This window comes from Lissotriton helveticus, assembly GCF_964261635.1.
Source record: "Lissotriton helveticus chromosome 1_1 unlocalized genomic scaffold, aLisHel1.1 SUPER_1_unloc_12, whole genome shotgun sequence".
NCBI classification, from domain to species: Eukaryota; Metazoa; Chordata; class Amphibia; order Caudata; family Salamandridae; genus Lissotriton; species Lissotriton helveticus.
Genome location: NW_027611651.1, coordinates 915273 through 936046, shown reverse-complemented (window position 1 = coordinate 936046; position 20774 = coordinate 915273). Strand labels below are relative to the sequence as shown.

At 49.4% G+C, this 20774-nt stretch overlaps 1 protein-coding gene across 1 annotated transcript in view; it reads right to left on the bottom strand.

Annotated features, from left to right (window-relative positions):
• The window catches only part of LOC144805503 (uncharacterized), a 1226074-nt gene that overhangs the window by 471094 nt on the left and 734206 nt on the right, over nt 1–20774 (bottom strand). The gene's annotated exons all lie outside the window — the stretch shown is intronic.

Sequence of the window (20774 nt, the reverse complement as noted above, 5' to 3'; positions counted from 1 at the left end):
AGGGGCCACCAAGGCCTACCAGGGGCTGCAGCATATCTTTTGCCACCCCTGGCTGGTTCTTAAATTGACACAACTGGCTGATCACTCAGCTGGGGTAAGGTGGTGTAATCACCCCTTGCTTAGATATAGTATACCTATATCTAAACCTATATCTGGACACATATTAACCTGTGAGCCACTCCTATGGAAGGCCTCATCAATCCTGGAGGCAGAGTGCGTGGTTTCATGTGAGATGGAGCTCTAGCATGAGCTGAGCCTGTCTGCAGCTGTCGGGAACAACTCCCTAAGCTGTTTCAGGATAACGCCATACCATATACTCTTAAGTGCCTTATAATCCTCGCGGTTATATAGCAACTCTGGTTTGGCTTTATCAAAACATGTCGTGTAAGGTGTCATACGATTTGGAATACTATCCCCTCGCCAGTTCTGGCGACGGGGATAGCATTCCACCCCTCTAGAGGGGTAAGACATGTTGCTTTACTTAAATGCGGTTAATTTCTCCAAAGACCTTAGATCCACAAAATGGATGCCTCTGCCACAGACAAATGTCTGGACCCCTGCAGTTGACCGAAACTCAACCAAATGGGTCCTGGACAAAGGGTTTCCTGTCACAGGAGGGTGTCACCGCCCTCCAGACAGGAGATAGTGGATTGTAGCAGGGAGGTTAGAAAGAAACCAGACACTGCTTGGGGCGCACAAGGCTGCCCCTTGCATAATCCGGCCAAACCGGTTCTGGGGCACTCCAGCCCTCGTGCCAGGGCGGCCTGGATCAAAGGAAGGGGGTGTATCCACCCACTTCCTGGGTCCCACCCATAGGGGGCGACCTAGCAGGTAATCACGCCCCCCAGATTCGAATAAGAGTGGGAGCAGTGCCAATGCACATCAGATTTCCTGGAAGAAACATTTGAAACGAAATTCTGGACCCTTCGCCCTCCATCTCAACGTGGAAGCCCGAAGAATCTCCCTTGTGGTCAAGGAGTGACCACCCTGCAGCAGCAGGCACCATCCAGCCCTCGACGTCTACTTAGTTGCAGTTCCCGCCGGAACTCGAGCGACTGAGATCGACGAGATCAAGCCTGCCTGCCTTCCAACAGCCCGATCCACAGTCCCTGCAAAGCTGAGACCCGTGGAGGCGACCGGAAGCGTGGGGCACGCCATCTTGAATTGACCACGAGACGCTGACCGTGCAGCCCACGAGTGACCCTCGAAGCTGTGCACCGGGGTTTGAGAAGCCCCCACCCTGAGCTACTCCTGAGCCGAAGTTCAGCCCTCCACACTCGACGAGTGCTGCGTGGGGCCCTTCTGCTCCATTTGGCCCAACGCGTTGGCCCGGTCACTTGCCAGCTGGCTAGTGGTCCCTGTGCCGACGAAACTACAAAGAAGACTCGTGAATCTGGTTGCTCCAGATCCACACCAGCTCCCCTGAAAAGGAGCCCCGACTCTGACCTTCCTGGTCCGAGTGAGAAGCAATCTTCCAATCCCGCGTGGATTGCTCTTGCCAAGTGTTGTTTGCTCCAAACTTGAAGCCGACTGCACCGACGGTGAGAGCCTGCGTGGGACAGATCGTGACCTGCTCCTGGACGTCGCAGATGCCCCAGAGCCCACGTGACAGCGGAGAGAAGCTCCTCGACGACCACCTGATTGCGCCCAACATTGCCTGGTTCCGTCCTGGTTCCACCCTGGTCACTGCTGAGTGACCCAGACTCTGTCCCCTCTGCTTTCAGGTACCCTTCGACTTGAGTCCACCCTTGGACTCCACCGGACACTTCATCTTTAACCCGCCTGCAGCCCTTTCAGCTTCAAGCACCAAGAGCCTGCGTGTCAGAACCCGACGCCACTTCGACCCTGTGCACCCACTTCCTGTGGGTGAGGTAACTTTGCTCCGCCGGTGTTCCCACACTGGTGCACACCTCTAGGGTCTGTGTGTTAAGTTTTGTTCCTCTAGGTTCAGCGGAAGTGTCCTTTAACTTTAACTTTACAACTTTTACGCACCATTGGTTAACATTGGTGCGTGCGTGAGCTTTCCGCACATCTCCCGAATCCCGAGGGCCATTCCCGACTTCAGCATTGCTTGTCCTGACTGCTCCCAGCGATTCCCTAGGCCCTAGGCCTAACCACTGCTCGAGTGGCATCTCTTATACCACTTGTTTAGTATATGGTTTGAGTGGCCCCCTGCCCTCATCCATAATTGTGCAACTTTGTATGTTTAAACAGTGCTTTTGATTTAACGCTTGTGCCCCTTTATTCATAAAGAATACTGGGGATTGTTTTTAGTAATAAATACATATATTTTTATAATATATACTTGTGTGGTGTCCTTTCATTTGGTACTACAGGATTGTATGTGGTAAAACAGCTCGCTTAACACGACCTCTTAAGTTAAGCCTTTAGGCTGCTTAGTCCATGCTACCCCTAGGATAGCTTGTCTAATAAGGTTGACTTACAACCAGACACCATAAGGGATTGTTTGGTCAGATAATAGGTGGTTCCAGAATTGGAAACATCACCTATCAGGCCAACTTCTCACATTGGTGAGCAGCGGTGCGGATTTGAGCTTGCTGTTGTTTTACCATTGCAATCTTTGTATCAAATTGAAAGATCACATCAAGTACCTCTAGGTACATATAAATCAAAAGCTTAGCATATTAAGTTCTACTGAACTTAGTAGTTGTAGATTAAAGGGATTAGCACACCCTGACTACAACTCACTAGCAAGGTACAGTAGGAAAACACTTAGTGTAGGTAAGTGCACCACTTACACCTCACTAGCAGCCATGTCTGACACAGGAAAAGCCTCAGGGTCTACTCCTGTGACAGTTGACCTTACCCAGGCAACTTTTGGATATGACAAACTAACCCGTAGAGACTTGATTGCCTTGTGCAAAGCAAGAGGGTTAAAAAGGGGCAGAAGCCCCACCTGCCAAATCCTGGTAGAAATCCTAGAGCAGGATGACTTAGAAAGGGCAAAGCAAGCTTCCCTAGAAACAGGAAATGGAGGGAACCCCCTGTAACTGACCCCCCTCAGGAGGAAGATGAGGAAGAAGAAGAGGAGGAGGAGGACTCAGAAGTTGAGGACTTAGAAGATCAGGATCAGAGGGGTAGCCAGGTTCCAGCTGCCAGGCTTAGCCAGGCTAACTTGGACCTACTGGGGAATGGAGAGGGCCAGCACCTCCCCAGAACCCACCATGGGATTCTCCCAGGCAACAGAAGAGTGAGATCTCCCTCAGGGGACTCTCATATTTCTAGTGCCTCCAGAGAATCAGAGAGAGGCATGACTGCTTCTCAGAAAGCTGAGCATAGGGCTAGAATGAGGGCTGTCAAACTCCAGATAGAGAGAGAGGAGGTAGCCCTGAGTCAAGCTAGACTTACCTTAGCTCAAGCTAAACTTGCCTTGGCAAGAGAGCAAAAATTGTGTGGCTTAGATGCCACTGGTGGCAGCAATATTCCTAAAGAGAAACCCAGGTCCTATGATAGTAGAAACCTGACAAAGATTGTGCCCCCCTTCAAAGAAGGGGATGACATCCACAAATGGATGACTGCTCTTGAGAGAGCCTGCATGGTACAGCAGGTTCCTGAGGAACAGTGGGCAGCAATCTTATGGTACTCCTTTTCAGAGAAAGGGAGAGATAAGCTCCTCACTGTCAGACATGAGGATGCAAACAATTACAAAGTCCTGAAGAGTGTTCTGATAGATGGGTTTGGCTTAACCACTGAACAGTACAGGTTTAAGTTCAGAGACACCCAGAAGACACAGACTCAGGACTGGACTGATTTTGTTGATTGTGCAACTAAGGCTCTGGAGGGTTGGCTACATGGCAGCAAAGTACATGACTTTACAGGATTGTATAATTTGATTATGAGGGAGCAGATCCTAAGTAATTGTCAGAACCAGCTCTTACACCAGCACCTGGTGGACTCTGATCTGACCTCTCCCCAAGAATTGGGAAAGAAGGCAGACAAATGGGTCAGAACCAGGATTAGGCCTAAGAATCAGGACAGTAACCAGAAGAAGGAGTCTACCAAGCCTCAAGATAAGGGTGGGGATAAAAGTAAAGAAAAGACTTCCCCAGGGCCCCAAAACTCCAAGGATGGGGGTGGGTCCCAAGACACTTCTTCAACTGAGAAAAAGCCTTATTGTTATCCCTGTAAACAGGTTGGGCATTACAAAACAGACAACTGTTGTCCCAAGAATAACAATAAAGAAAATATACCTCCAAAGCCAGCTTCAACACCTCCTGTTACTGTCAGCAGTAATCCCCCAGGAAGTGGAAGCACACCCAGGAATCTGGGTGGGTTTACTGTTGGAGCTCAGGTGGACCCTGGCCTATCCAGGTCCCCATCACCCAATGATCTTGTTTATGAGACTGGCATGGGGTTTGCCAACTTCTCTGCTTGCCCAAATACTTTGAGCAAGTATAGACAAGAACCCATCATCAATGGTTTGAAAGTTGAAGCTTTTAGAGACACAGGGGCTAGCATCACCATGGTGGCTGATGGCATAGTCCCCTCTAAGCAACTTTTACCTGGTGCCACATACCAGGTTACAAACATTGATGGAATCCAAACAAATCATCCCATGGCAGTAGTAAGTCTCAGCTGGGGAGGTGTCATTGGCCCAAAGAGAGTGGCAGTGTCACCAAACTTGCCTGTAGACTGCCTACTTGGTAATGATTTGGAGATCTCAGCCTGGGCTGAGGTTGAACAGGAAACCCATTCTAGAATGGTGAATTCCAATGGAAAGGTTAGTTGGGCTGTAATGGCTACAGCCCCAATCCAAGATGTCCTTCCTGAAAAGGTTGGTAGGGCTGAGAAACTCTCTGCCCCATCTTTAGCAAAAGCTCTTCCTGAACAGAATAGCAAAGCTGTTATGATAACAGCAGAAACCCAAACTGAGTCTCCTCCTGAAAAGGTTGGTGGGGCTGTGATGGCCACAGCCCAAACTCAAACTGACATGTGTGTTGTGAAACCTGAAATGATGGATAACTCCACACAAACTGAGAGCATGGAGGAGGAAGAGAAATCTCCCCCTCACCAGACTTTAGGACAGGATCAGCCTCCTCAGGGAACTGATCTTACCCCTGATGAAGGAGCTGCCCCAGAGGTGGTTGGGCCTAGCCTGACAGAACCTCTGATGTCAGTGGACCCTTCTCAGGTGGGACCCAGTCTGGAGCAGGTAACCTGCCCCTCTCTACCTTGCCTTAGCCAGCCCAGGGCTGCAGAGGACAAGAAGGACAGTGGGACCCAGAGGGCCCCCTGTCAAATAAAGCACCCCCATCAAAAGATTAGGTGCACCAAAACTAGTAGCCCTAGTAAGGTGAAAACTTTAAAAACTCCTGAGGGAGCCCCCTTAAAAACAGTTAGGGACCTCCCACAGATGGATTCTGTTGGGCACAGCCAAACCTGGGACCCAAGGGGCCCAAACCTGAACTGTCCCTCCAGCAAGCCAAACAGAGGGACCCAGCCTCCAGCTTTAGGTAGCCAGAGGTTGACCCTGAGAGCACAGTGCAACTCAGTTAAAGAGAGAAAGGCACACATGGTGGAAGATAATTGGAGGAAGCTAAGCCCTAAATTAGTAGAGCCTCGCTTCAATACTCCATATCCAAACCAGCCTTTAACTTTGCATAAACACACCCAAGGTAGTGATTCCCTATGGTGGGGACCCTCTGATACCCCAAGGGTGAGGGACTGCTTAGTGGACCATGAGACAGGGGGTACCCATGCTAGTGCAGGTACTTCCTTATATGGCCACTCAGGCAATATAGGCTTACCTGGCCAAGGATAGCCTTATCTCCTTTCGTTTGGGGGGGGGGGTTATGTAGGAAGGTGGCTACCTGACTATGGTTACCCCGGATTTTTTGCCTGTGTTTAGCTGGTTTTTTGACTTAGTTGACCTGGTTCCCTGCTAATCAGGGCCCCAGGCCATCTGCTCTCTCTCTAAAATGGATTCCATGTACCCTAGGTACATACCACAATTGGAAATGGACTCCTTGTTAGCCCCTGTATAATGCACTATAGGTGCCCAGGGCATAGGGGCCACCAAGGCCTACCAGGGGCTGCAGCATATCTTTTGCCACCCCTGGCTGGTTCTTAAATTGACACAACTGGCTGATCACTCAGCTGGGGTAAGGTGGTGTAATCACCCCTTGCTTAGATATAGTATACCTATATCTAAACCTATATCTGGACACATATTAACCTGTGAGCCACTCCTATGGAAGGCCTCATCAATCCTGGAGGCAGAGTGCGTGGTTTCATGTGAGATGGAGCTCTAGCATGAGCTGAGCCTGTCTGCAGCTGTCGGGAACAACTCCCTAAGCTGTTTCAGGATAACGCCATACCATATACTCTTAAGTGCCTTATAATCCTCGCGGTTATATAGCAACTCTGGTTTGGCTTTATCAAAACATGTCGTGTAAGGTGTCATACGATTTGGAATACTATCCCCTCGCCAGTTCTGGCGACGGGGATAGCATTCCACCCCTCTAGAGGGGTAAGACATGTTGCTTTACTTAAATGCGGTTAATTTCTCCAAAGACCTTAGATCCACAAAATGGATGCCTCTGCCACAGACTAATGTCTGGACCCCTGCAGTTGACCGAAACTCAACCAAATGGGTCCTGGACAAAGGGTTTCCTGTCACAGGAGGGTGTCACCGCCCTCCAGACAGGAGATAGTGGATTGTAGCAGGGAGGTTTGAAAGAAACCAGACACTGCTTGGGGCGCACAAGGCTGCCCCTTGCATAATCCGGCCAAACCGGTTCTGGGGCACTCCAGCCCTCGTGCCAGGGCGGCCTGGATCAAAGGAAGGGGGTGTATCCACCCACTTCCTGGGTCCCACCCATAGGGGGGGACCTAGCAGGTAATCACGCCCCCCAGATTCGAATAAGAGTGGGAGCAGTGCCAATGCACATCAGATTTCCTGGAAGAAACATTTGAAACGAAATTCTGGACCCTTCGCCCTCCATCTCAACGTGGAAGCCCGAAGAATCTCCCTTGTGGTCAAGGAGTGACCACCCTGCAGCAGCAGGCACCATCCAGCCCTCGACATCTACTTAGTTGCAGTTCCCGCCGGAACTCGAGCGACTGAGATCGACGAGATCAAGCCTGCCTGCCTTCCAACAGCCCGATCCACAGTCCCTGCAAAGCTGAGACCCGTGGAGGCGACCGGAAGCGTGGGGCACGCCATCTTGAATTGACCACGAGACGCTGACCGTGCAGCCCACGAGTGACCCTCGAAGCTGTGCACCGGGGTTTGAGAAGCCCCCACCCTGAGCTACTCCTGAGCCGAAGTTCAGCCCTCCACACTCGACGAGTGCTGCGTGGGGCCCTTCTGCTCCATTTGGCTCAACGCGTTGGCCCGGTCACTTGCCAGCTGGCTAGTGGTCCCTGTGCCGACGAAACTACAAAGAAGACTCGTGAATCTGGTTGCTCCAGATCCACACCAGCTCCCCTGAAAAGGAGCCCCGACTCTGACCTTCCTGGTCCGAGTGAGAAGCAATCTTCCAATCCCGCGTGGATTGCTCTTGCCAAGTGTTGTTTGCTCCAAACTTAAAGCCGACTGCACCGACGGTGAGAGCCTGCGTGGGACAGATCGTGACCTGCTCCTGGACGTCGCAGATGCCCCAGAGCCCACGTGACAGCGGAGAGAAGCTCCTCGACGACCACCTGATTGCGCCCGACATTGCCTGGTTCCGTCCTGGTTCCACCCTGGTCACTGCTGAGTGACCCAGACTCTGTCCCCTCTGCTTTCAGGTACCCTTCGACTTGAGTCCACCCTTGGACTCCACCGGACACTTCATCTTTAACCCGCCTGCAGCCCTTTCAGCTTCAAGCACCAAGAGCCTGCGTGTCAGAACCCGACGCCACTTCGACCCTGTGCACCCACTTCCTGTGGGTGAGGTAACTTTGCTCCGCCGGTGTTCCCACACTGGTGCACACCTCTAGGGTCTGTGTGTTAAGTTTTGTTCCTCTAGGTTCAGCGGAAGTGTCCTTTAACTTTAACTTTACAACTTTTACGCACCATTGGTTAACATTGGTGCGTGCGTGCGCTTTCCGCACATCTCCCGAATCCCGAGGGCCATTCCCGACTTCAGCATTGCTTGTCCTGACTGCTCCCAGCGATTCCCTAGGCCCTAGGCCTAACCACTGCTCGAGTGGCATCTCTTATACCACTTGTTTAGTATATGGTTTGAGTGGCCCCCTGCCCTCATCCATAATTGTGCAACTTTGTATGTTTAAACAGTGCTTTTGATTTAATGCTTGTGCCCCTTTATTCATAAAGAATACTGGGGATTGTTTTTAGTAATAAATACATATATTTTTATAATATATACTTGTGTGGTGTCCTTTCATTTGGTACTACAGGATTGTATGTGGTAAAACAGCTCGCTTAACACGACCTCTTAAGTTAAGCCTTTAGGCTGCTTAGTCCATGCTACCCCTAGGATAGCTTGTCTAATAAGGTTGACTTACAACCAGACACCATAAGGGATTGTTTGGTCTGATAATAGGTGGTTCAAGAATTGGAAACATCACCTATCAGGCCAACTTCTCACAAAGTGCAATTCCGATAAGTCGGAATTGCTCTTTTTTGGATGCGCCTGTGAACCAGATTGGAAAGCTTGGTGGCCACAAGATATGTTTCCCCCTGACAATGTGTCTCTCAAGGCTAAAAACTTGGGAGTGATTGTGGACAGGGAACTGTCCTTTGGGCCACATATTTCGTGCCTTTCAGATAAATGCTTCGGCATTTTACGGATGCTGAGGAAGTTTCTTCCTTTAGTGTCTTTCCAGCATAGGAAGATAATTGTTCAGTCCTTGATTGGATCTCGACTGGACTATGCAAACGTTCTCTTCTTGGGTCTACCAAAATATCTTTTGACCCGTTTGCAAGTAGTCCGGAACTCGGCAGCCCGTGCTATTTACGGGCTCCCGAGAAGAGCAGGTGCCACTGTCCTACTGAACACCTTACACTGGTTACCGATCGCAAAGAGAATTCTTTTCAAGAGCCTGACTTTTGCCTTCAAAGCTTTACAAGGCACTGGCCCCAAGTACATAAGGAAACGTCTCTCCCGATATGCACCTAGCAGGTCTTTGAGATCATCTTGTTTATCCAAGATGACAGTCCCGGCTATTAGGCGTGCAAGGATGGGAGGTCGATCTTTCCGCTACCTAGCCCCGAAGGCTTGGAATGAACTACCACTCTCCCTTAGACAGGCTCCCAGTCTCCTCGCTTTTAGAAAAGATCTTAAAACGTGTCTTTTTACCAAATAATTCCTTCCCCTCTTTTCTGTCTGCATTTTAGTTGTTATGTTGTTGTCTTACTTGCTGATACTCTTCGCCAAAGCGCCGGGATGCTCCTAGGAGTAGCCGAGCGCTATAGAAGAAATAAACTAACATAACATAACATAACATTAAAAAGAACCTTCCGCCCCTCGCTGAGGGTGCCAGCAAATGGATAGTGGCCCTAGAGAAAAATACTACAGGCACCACCCCAGGGAAAGGCGATATGAAAAGTTTGCTTATCTCCCTCATGGGAGGGGAAGCAGAAGACATTTTCACAAGTATCAGTAGAGGGTTAATAACTATGAACGACACCAAGTATGATGGAGAACCATTCGACAAAATAAGGGCAGCCGCCTGGACTAAATTGCAACTAAAATACCCTGACATTCCAGATATTGGGTCTCTCATGTCACTGACTATGCAAACAAATGAAGACCCGATTAACTTTATTTCCAGAATGAAAGAAAAATGGCACCAGGAGTTAGGTGACTCCTGGAATACAACCGGAGGAAACAGCAGGCTTTTTTACCACATGGTCAAGAGAGGACTGCCAGAAGACGTGCAGGAAAAACTAGATGGGGTAGTATCCACGGAGGCAAAACCATGGCCTGAGATCCAAGACCACATCATACATTTCTGCAAAAAGAAAATAGAACAGGAAAAAAGTAGACAGCTAGCTATTGAAAATGCAGCTGCATATCTGGTACAGCAGAAGCGTAATAAGAAAAAAGATGCATTAGACAATGTCATGTTAGCTGCACCTGTCAGCCAAATGACGGCAGTCACCACCTTTCCACAGGCTGCTCGAAACGCGCTCGCCACCAATACCCAGTCTACTCGGCAACAGGGGCAGCAGCCTGCCATACAATATGTGCAGGCACAGACACAACAACAAACACAGCCAGCCGTACAGTACGTGCAGACCCCACCCCAACAAGCAGTACAGTATGTACAGGCCCAACCACAGCCTACAGTGCAGTACGTGCAACAACAGCCCCCTGTACAATACGTATCACCACTACCTGCTTATGGAAGTGACCAACAACAGCACTACAACAATGACAGAAATAACACCTACCGAAACACAGGCATGCAGGGAAGGGGAAATGGATTGGGACAGCAAAGGGCCACACTACAGGCAGGGCCACGCACCTGCTTTTATTGTCACAAACCGGGTCACATGCTAAGAGAATGTCGTACTAGACTTCGAGAGCAAGGCCAACAACCCATGGGCCCCATCCAACAAGCACCACAACAATTCCAACAACAACGACCGATGTATTCACAACAGCCCAAGATATTGTATGCCTATGCTCAACCTGCCCCACCGCAAACTATGCAGCCCCAGCAGATGCAAGCCCCCCTGCATCCGCAACAGCAAATATCCACATACCAAATGATGCCTCAAGCCCAAAACACTGCACCCCAAGGAGGAGTGGTGATTACCCCCAACAATACCCTCACACAAGGCACTATCCAACAATACCAAGCTGGAGGATACACTTGCTAGGACAGCCCACAGACAACTCTTGTGTGTCCAGTTTTATCATGCATCATGAGCGGTGAAGATGACCCCACCGTCCTGGTCACGATAAATAACAAAACATATAGCTTCCTCATTGACACAGGCGCCACCTACTCCTGCATTACAGGCGGACATCTGCCTATTTCTGATCAAGTAGTGGACACACAGGGGCATTAGCAAGGGCCCCCTTCACCAAGCCAGTACCCCTACAAATAGGAGACCGGATGCTGGAGCAACCACTGCTGTACTCGCCACATTCTCCAGTTAACCTTTTAGGGAGAGACCTCATGGCAAAATTGAACATGACCATTCACTTCCGTGAGAATGGAACAATGGTTTGTTCCATACCAGGCACACCCCTAGCAAGGATGATGGCACTCACTATTGACTCTTCCTTGAAGGATCAAATAAGAGCTCGCCCCGTGGATGAGCAAGCGTTCTCCACTGCGGTACACATCATTGTAGCCAACACACCAGAACTGCACAATCGCACTGTCCAGCTCCCAAAAGAGTTCCTCTTCCGTCCACAGTCCCAGAACTCCCAGACATCAGACAGAAACATGAACTTAGGCATACACGCTCTTCACATTACACCTACATACGGGGCGTTCATAGCAGGAGACAACTATATGCGCTCCTGGGCCTGTGTAATCTTCATCGAGCCCGGACACCAAGTGAGGGACATTTCAGATGAACAGCTCTTTGGTGATCCTGATGAATATCCCATCACAGAGATCGTCTATGAGTATGAGGTACCCATCTCGGTAACAGTGGAAAAGAGAACACCCACTACCCCACAAAAATATGATTCAGTGCGCGTAGCGGACTTGGCTCAAGTCCCGCCGCATCTGTGGACCACTGGACCCAATGATGTAGGCCTTATTCGCTCTGCCACCCCATTTAAAATAACCTTGAAGCCAGGCGCAATTCTACCCAGAATTAAACAGTACCCACTCTCTAAGGAAGCAGAGGAGGGCATTGCCCCTACCATACAGGCCTTGCTGGATCAGGGAGTCATATACCCCTGTGTATCGCCTTGTAACACCTGCCCTTTTTCGGTTCGAAAGGGTAAGACCAATCATTGGCGTTTGGTACACGACCTGCGTTCGATAAATAACATAGTTATACCAGAGTTTCCCATCGTCCCAGACCCTTCTGTCATCCTCATGAATGTTACCCCGAATGCACAATACTTTTCCGTGATTGACCTGAAAAATGCATTTTCAGCGTCCCCAATCACCCAGACAGCCAGTACCTATTGGCTTTCTCGTTCAAAGGGGTGCAAATGACGTACAGAAGATTGGCTCAGGGTTACTGTGAGTCCCCTAGCGTCTTTAACAAAGTTGTCAAAGAAGACTTATCAAATTTCCAATGTGACAGCACTCTGCTGCAATATGTCAACGACATTTTGCTCTGCAGCACCACAGAACAGCAGCGCAGAACAGACACCATCTCTCTGCTTACCACCTTAGCTCACAGAGGCTATAAAGTGGACAAAAACAAACTTCAGTACTGCCAAACAGAGGTACACTACGTAGGCTAGGTACTATCAGCATCAAGGAGACAAGTAACACCAGGCAGAGTTAAAGCCATAAGTAACACCCCAGAGCCCCAAACTGTGACGGAAATGCAAAAATTCCTTGGACTCATTAATTATGTCCATCAATGGGTTTTTGATTTCTCCACGATAACTGCCCCCTTCCTGAAGGCAGTCAAAGCAGCCAAGGACAAACGCAACAAAATAGACTGGACACCTGAAATGACAGCATCCTTTAAGCAGCTCAAAGATGAAATAACAAACGCACCAGTGTTAGGCACACCTGACTACACAAAATAATTTTACCTGTTCACCCACTGCAATGGTCAGGTCATGACTGCTGTCCTTACTCAGAAATACCCCATGGGCCACAAGCCTATTGCCTACTTCAGCCACATGCTAGATTCAGTCATGAAAGGCCATTACCCCTGCGAACAAGCTCTCGCTGCTGCAGCCTTTGCTGTAGATAAAAGCATCCCCATTGTCATGGGATCCTCGCTAACAATGTACACAGAGCACGCTGTCTTTGCTATAATTCAGAAAGCCAAGACAACATTAACTACACAAAGAGTGTCAGGTTACGAAGTCATACTGTCATTACCCTCTCTGAAAGTTGTCAAATGCCACACAGTAAATCCTGCCACATTCTTTGCCCATCCCATTGCAGCCTCAGATGATGACACCCATGACTGTGCCACATACTCTCCAGATGAGTCAGGAGCTGCAAAACAGGACCCCCTGCCAGACAGCACTGTATACTTTGTTGATGGATCCTCTACCATTGTCCAGGAGACAGGGATTAAGTACACAGGAGCTGCAGTAGTCAGGGCCCAACAGCATGACTCCTCTGATTCCCTAGACATTGTACAGCAAATTACATTACCTCCACACTACTCAGCCCAAGCTGCCGAATTAGTGGCACTAATTTCCGCTTTGTACCACGGGACTGATGACCACATCACAGTGTACTCAGACTCTGCTTATGTCACCACAACAACACACTCAAGCATCCTGCGCTGGAAGAGGCACGGCTTTCTCAAATCAGATGGAACACCTGTGTGCCACAAACAATTGCTGGAACACTTAATTGAGGCCCTTACACTTCCAACTGAGGTAGCGGTTGTCAAATGTGCGGCGCACACTAATGGACAGGACTTTGTCTCCAGAGGTAACGCTCTGGCAGATTGGGCAGCCAAAGCGGCAGCCAGACCCCCGTGCCTTTCATTACACCTGAGGACTTTCTCTCCCGAGATAACTCTCTGGCAGATTGGGCAGACAGAGCGGCAGTTGCACCCCCCCTACCTTTGATCACGCCAGATCCCCGGAACACCCCAATTTTACTCGCCCAAGGTGTAACTCCAGCAGACCAGACAAACACGAATGAAGATAGTGTAGCACCAGCACAGCACGCAGACAACAACAAGTACACTCTTGACACAAATGCTTCCTGCCCAATGGATAACACACAGCAATACGATTCCATTGCCCAACTGCATCTCAGAGAAATACAAGAAAGTGCACCACATCAAGAGAAAGAGCTATGGAAGAAGAGGGGAGTACAGCAGGACCCTGCTGATTTCATTTATAGGCAAACAATGTCTGGGAAGCCTGTCATGCCACAAGCTTACCTGCAGGTGGCACTCGACCAACTCCTCCTTCCCGCACATGTCTCCCGAAATAACATGTCCACAACGCTGCAAGCAGACTGGTTCATTCCCAATGCCCACAAACTAATGCAACTCTTTGTTAACAAATGCCTTATTTGCCAACAGTTCTCACCAAACCAAACACTCAAAACAGTCACTTCCACCATCCCCAAACCATCTGGCCCCTTCAAAGAACTCCACCTTAACTATGTCGACATGATTGATCGGTGCCAAAATTACCGATATCTCATTGTGGTGGTATGCCCATTCTCGCGCTGGATCGAAGCTGGACCTTGCGTCCACTGCGATGCCAAAGCAGCAGCCACATTCCTACTCCGTGACGTCATTTCCCGCTTTGGAATTCCGGACACCATTAGGACAGACAACGGAAGTCATTTTTCAAATGCCATCTTCTCCTCTCTGACCACAATGCTAGGCATCAGACACAAACTAACATCTGCCTACCACCCCCAAAGCAATGGCATTTGTGAGCGCCTCAAGGGCTTGCTCAAAAATAAAATAAGCAAAATTAGCGCTACCATCGGTAAAAAATGGCTCTATTGCCTCCCACTTGCCCTCTACTCACTAAGAAACTCCCCAAGCTCCGATCACCACCTAACGCCCCACCAACTTGTCACCGGACGATCCATAAATGTAACCGTACCCTCCACCAGGCCCAAAACAGATAGTCAATCATCCTCTGAAATTATTAAAGCTGAGCTTTAAGACAGCATTCAAAGAAAGACTGGACAAAAACACCCACAACAGCAAGGAGCTCTTCAGCATCGTCAAAGAGCTCTCACATCCCAGCGCCTGCAACACCGACATCACTCCCTCGCAAGACCTCTGCGAGTCTCTTGCCTCGTTCTTCCACCGCAAGATCGCCGACATTCACAACAGCTTCGGCGCACAAACCACGCACCCAACCGCCGAACCAGCACCCCCAACCACCACCCTCTGCACCTGGACCCCTGTCAGCACCGAAGACACCACCCACATGATGAACACCATCCACTCAGGCTCCCCCACCGACCCCTGCCCACACCACATCTTCAACAAAGCCGACTCCATCATCGCACCCCAACTCCGGAACATCATCAACAGCTTCTTCGCATCCGCCACCTTCCCAGAGAGCTGGAAACATGCCGAGCTGAGCGCCCTCCTCAAGAAACCCACCGCGGACCCCACAGACCTGAATAACTTCCGCCCCATGTGGCTCCTCCCCTTTCCAGCCAAAGTCATCGAGAAGACCGTCAACAGACAACTCTCCACCTTCCTTGAGACCAACGGATCCCTCGACCCTTCACAGTCCGGCTTCCGAGCAAACCACAGCACCGAGACCGCCCTCATCGCAGCCACCGACAACATCAGGTCCCTGCTCGACAACGGAGAAACGGCTGCCCTCATCCTCCTGGACCTCTCAGCAGCCTTCGACACCGTCTGCCACCGCACCCTGATACAGCGCCTCAGAAACACCTGAATCCAAGGAGTGGCCCTGGAGTGGATCATCTCATTCCTCGCAGGAAGAACACAGAGAGTCCGCCTCCCCCGTTCCGATCCGCGGCCACCGCAGTCATCTGCGGCGTCCCGCAAGGATCCTCACTCAGCCCCACCCTCTTCAACGTCTACATGAGCCCTCTCGCAGCCAACGCCCGCCAGCACAACCTCAACATCATCTCCTACGCCGACGACACCCAGCTGATCCTTTCCCTCACCAACGACCCCGCCACCGCCAAAGCCAACCTCCAGGAAGGAATGAGAGACGTCGCAGAATGGATGAAGATCAGCCGTCTGAAACTGAACTCAGACAAGACGGATGTCCTCATCCTCGGACCATCTCCCTCCATGTGGGACGACTCCTGGTGGCCCCCTGCCCTGGGCACCCATACCAACAGACCACGCACGCAACCTGGGCTTCATCCTGGACTCCTCCCTCACGATGACCAAGCAAGTGAACGCAGTCTCATCATCCTGCTTCAACACCCTGCGCATGCTCCGAAAGATCTTCCGATGGATCCCCACAGAAACCAGGAAGACGGTCACCCAGGCCCTCGTCACCAGCCGTCTGGACTACGGGAACACCCTCTATGCTGGAACCACAGCCAAACTCCAGAAAAGACTCCAGCGCATTCAGAACACCTCAGCACGACTCATCCTGGACATCCCTTGCCGCACCCACATCTCTGCCCACCTGAAATACCTGCACTGGCTCCTCGTCAACAAGAGGATCACGTTCAGACTCCTCACCCACGCACACAAGGCTCTCCACGACATGGGCCCGAAGTACCTCAACAGCCGCCTCACTTTCTACACACCCACCCGCCAGCTCCGATCCGCCAGCCTCGCCCGCGCCTCCGTCCCACGAATTCGGAAATCCACCGTCGGAGGAAGATCCTTCTCCTACCTGGCAGCCAAGACTTGGAACTCCCTCCCCACTCACCTACGGCTGACCCGGCATCACCTCTCCTTCAGGAAACAACTCAAGACCTGGCTGTTCGAGCAGTAGCGACCCCCCCCTCAGCGCCTTGAGACCCTTACGGGTGAGTAGCAAGCCATACAAATTATTGTGATTGATTGATTGATTGAGCGCTATGATTTTTTGTGCACACTAACCCGCGCTACGCAGTTCCTTTCTGCCCAGGTGTCCAATAGGAAGGAGAAGAGCTCCATCGATCCAGAACTTCCACCTATTCGTCCTGGGACTCTGATCTTCGTCCGGAGGCACGTCAGGCACTGGAAGGACCCCAAGTTTGACGGACCCTTTGCAGTGACTGATTCCTCTCCAACTGTCATCCGGATAGCCGAGAGGAAGGCATGGATCCATCGGAAGGACGTCCGCCTCAATCCTGCGCCTCCGCAGCAACAAACAATGGACTGAGAGAGGAAAGTGACATGGCCATGGTCCCCCTGAATGAAGACAGTGGTTTCCCGTCCACTGCCGAAGAAGAAGAAGAAGAAGAAGACACCCCCAAGCTGTTCCGTGAATACAGCAGCCGTGATGCAAAGGTAATGGCTCTGTCTCTGTTGGGCGTAACACAGACTGCAACACAACTATCTTCAATTTCGACATGCAGTTTGGCACCTCCGCATTAATGGACTACTACTGGGCTTGTGGAGAACTCCTATATCTCCACCTACCTCCTCAGTGGCTCGGACTGTGCTCTTTGGTGACTCTGCATGAAGTACATCTGGTTGTGCCAGCATCGAATGCCTCCCACATACTGTCACACCCCATGTCAGGCGACGTGACATTCCTTCACCGCCACCGGCGAACAGCGCAGTACTTCGCAGCAGAAGCCCTTGGTAAAGTTCCAGAAGAATTCCGCCTCTTCAACGAGGCACAGCTTTTTTTTGGAGGGGTAGTTCCAATATTCCAAACGAATGCAAATGCCCGTTGGCTGGAAGTAACTCGCTATGAGGTCATGAAAGCAATTAACAGCACCAGAGACGGACTAAATGCAATCAGGGAAGAACTGAGCCCCTTGAGACTAATGGTTTTGGAACATCGCTACTTCCTCGACATGCTGACTGCCAACGATGGTGGGTTGTGTCATCAAATCGGAAAATCCTGCTGCACTTTCATACCAGGAAACGATGAGGATAACGGATCAATAGCGAGGGCCATTGAGGAGTTGACAAAATTGGGAAAAGAAATGACCGATGAAGGAGGTGCCCCTGCGGACATTATTCCAACGGACTGGTTCGATTTTGACTGGATGCCTTCATGGCTAACAGCAATTTTTAAATTAATGATACCCATAGTTGGGATTATGATAATTCTGTGTTGCGCCTTTCAGATTGTGAGTCACTGTATTAAAAGCTTAAGTACCAAAGCTGTAGTGATGAATTATGCGAGCACAGGGATCTACCAGGTAGCGAAGTATGAAGACATGGATCGGGCTCCTGGGGATGGGACTGGAATGCAATTAGAAATGAGCGAATTAGCAGCACCTGGCACTCACTATAGCATACCCACAGCTCCCCCACTTCCCCCAAGTAGGGACATCCTGAGCAAGAGCCCCGCAGCAGCCCAATACGAACGCCTGCTTAATGAATCAGGTGCAGAATATGCCGAAATACTTGTTAGGCCAGATGGAAAAAGAGCCAAGAAACAAGAGCAATTCCAAGGCAGCTTTAAGTGTTATGTTAACGACATGCCCTGGGTACCCCCACTGGCTAAAGGGTCACAGAGATACTCAGTTAAGAGTGTGTTCATAAATGAACAAGAGGGGGGAGATGATGAAGGGTTAAAATCACGCTCTACCATCTGATCACCAAAAAGAGCATCTATTATCTACCTTGGTAGTATAAAAGTGCTATATGGCCCCACCCAGGAGAATCTGGAAAATGCTTTAAAACCCTCACCATTTGCTATGTATGATCAGCATATTAAATTCCACAAATCCCCTGAATTCTGGGGTTATAGACCCAAGGCAAAGGCCAAAAAGACATGCCTTAGGATAACAAAATGCACTAGGCCCACAATAATGTTAAACATGCATTTCTGGTTCACTGAAAACAACGTGGTAAATTGGGCTAACACGAAGTACAGTAATTTTCCACAGCATCAAAACCAACGCCCACACACGTACACAAACCCAACTGGTACAAGTTGGCACATCTTGGGACTTTTTACTGAAATATTGTTTTGAAACTTAGCTTGCCGAAATATAAGCTGCAACATCTTGCAATACTAGCACCTGGCGTAAGTTCCGCTCTCACATACATTTTTAGAAATTTGTACAGGACAAGATGTTCTTAGTTTATGTTCTGCGGTCAAGCATGGCCAACCAACCGTTAGGACACCTGACGGCCCCCACTGTCCTAGGACAATGCGGTCAAGCCACCTGTGTCAGAAAATACATCAGGACAGTGTCAGTTCTGCAATTTCAGGTATAAAAGATTCAGCATCACAATCAGAAGACAGAACTCTCCAGCTGACTTTGGCGAGATTCTCCGGTCGACCGTTTATCTGATTTGGGACTGCCAAGCCTATTCTATCAGGTGATGCCTTCCCAGATAAGATAATACCTCTATCTCTCTTAGAATTCTTTACTTTACCTAGGATTTTTCCATCCACACCCAATCCCTTATATTCTTAAGGTACCTTAGCGGCATTAGATCTTGTAGGGTTACTCTTCCTAGTTAGGTGCTTTAAGGCACTAGGCCTGATAAAAATGTATTCTGTATAACTCAGCTAAATTCAATTATGCCTCTTAAGGATCTTAGCCTCTGGTATTTGTTCTTTCTGAAATGCTTAAACTTGCTAAAATGATTCTCTCCAGGAGACTTGTGTGACAACGAAATATTGTCTTGAACTGGTTTTCAATGTTTTCTTAAAGTTTCAAGTTAATCAAATCTCGCATTTTAATAATTAATCACTTCTGTTTGCCTCGTAGCATTTTACAAGCAATCTTCATCTAGCATGTACCCATGACAGAGTAAAGCCTGGTTTTCTTAAGCGTGTTCTTTAGTAATACATTTTATTGAAATACATATGTTTTTGTGTAATAAAGTGCCACTCCAACGTGAAATATTGTCATCTCACTTCATTGTTCCTCTTTTATCAGTGCATTATTGAGACGGTACTCCAGATCACAGTAAACGTGACCACACCCTCAAAGGGGGCTCAGAAGGGCCTCCAGTTTCCCCTCTGTCACATGCACGAGGAAAATCTGATGTAAACAATGCAATAACACAGGCCATGCACTGGAAGAATCTGATGCAAACAATGTAATAACACAGGCCATGCACTGGAAGAATCTGATGCAAACAATGTAATAACACAGGCCATGCACTGGAAGAATCTGATGCAAACAATGTAATAACACAGGCCATGCACTGGAAGAATATGATGCAAACAATGTAATAACACAGGCCAGGCACAAGGAGATTCTGACGCAAACAATGTAATAACACAGGCCAGGCACGAGGAGAATCTGATGCAAACAATGCATTAACACAGGCAAGGCACGAGGAGAATCTGACGCAAACAATGTAATAACACAGGCCAGGCACGAGGAGAATCTGATGCAAACAATGCATTAACACAGGCCAGGCACTGGAAGAATCTGATGCAAACAATGCATTAACACAGGCCAGGCACAAGGAGATTCTGACGCAAACAATGTAATAACACAGGCCAGGCACGAGGAGAATCTGATGCAAACAATGCAATAACACAAGCCAGGCACGAGGAGAATCTGATGCAAACAATGCAATAACACAGGCCGGGCACGAGGAGAATTTGATGCAAACAATGCATTAACACAGGCAAGGCACGAGGAGAATCTGAAGCAAACAATGCAATAATACAGGCCAGGCACGAGGAGAATCTGATGCAAACAATGCATTAACACAGGCCAGGCACTAGGAGAATCTGATGCAAACAATGCATTAACACAGGCCAGGCACTAGGAGAATCTGATGCAAACAATGCAATAACACAGGCCAGGCACTATGAGAATCTGATGCAAACAATGCAATAACACAGGCCGGGCACGAGGAGAATCTGAAGCAAACAATGCAATAACACAGGCCAGGCATGAAGAGAATCTGATGTAAACAATGCAATAACACAGGCCAGGCACGAGGAGAATCTGAAGCAAACAATGCAATAATACAGGCCAAGCACGAGGAGAATCTGAAGCAAACAATGCAATAATACAGGCCAGGCACGAGGAGAATCTGATGTAAACAATGCAATAACACAGGCCAGGCACTGGAAGAATCGGATGCAAACAATGCAATAACACAGGCCAGGCACTATGTGAATCTGATG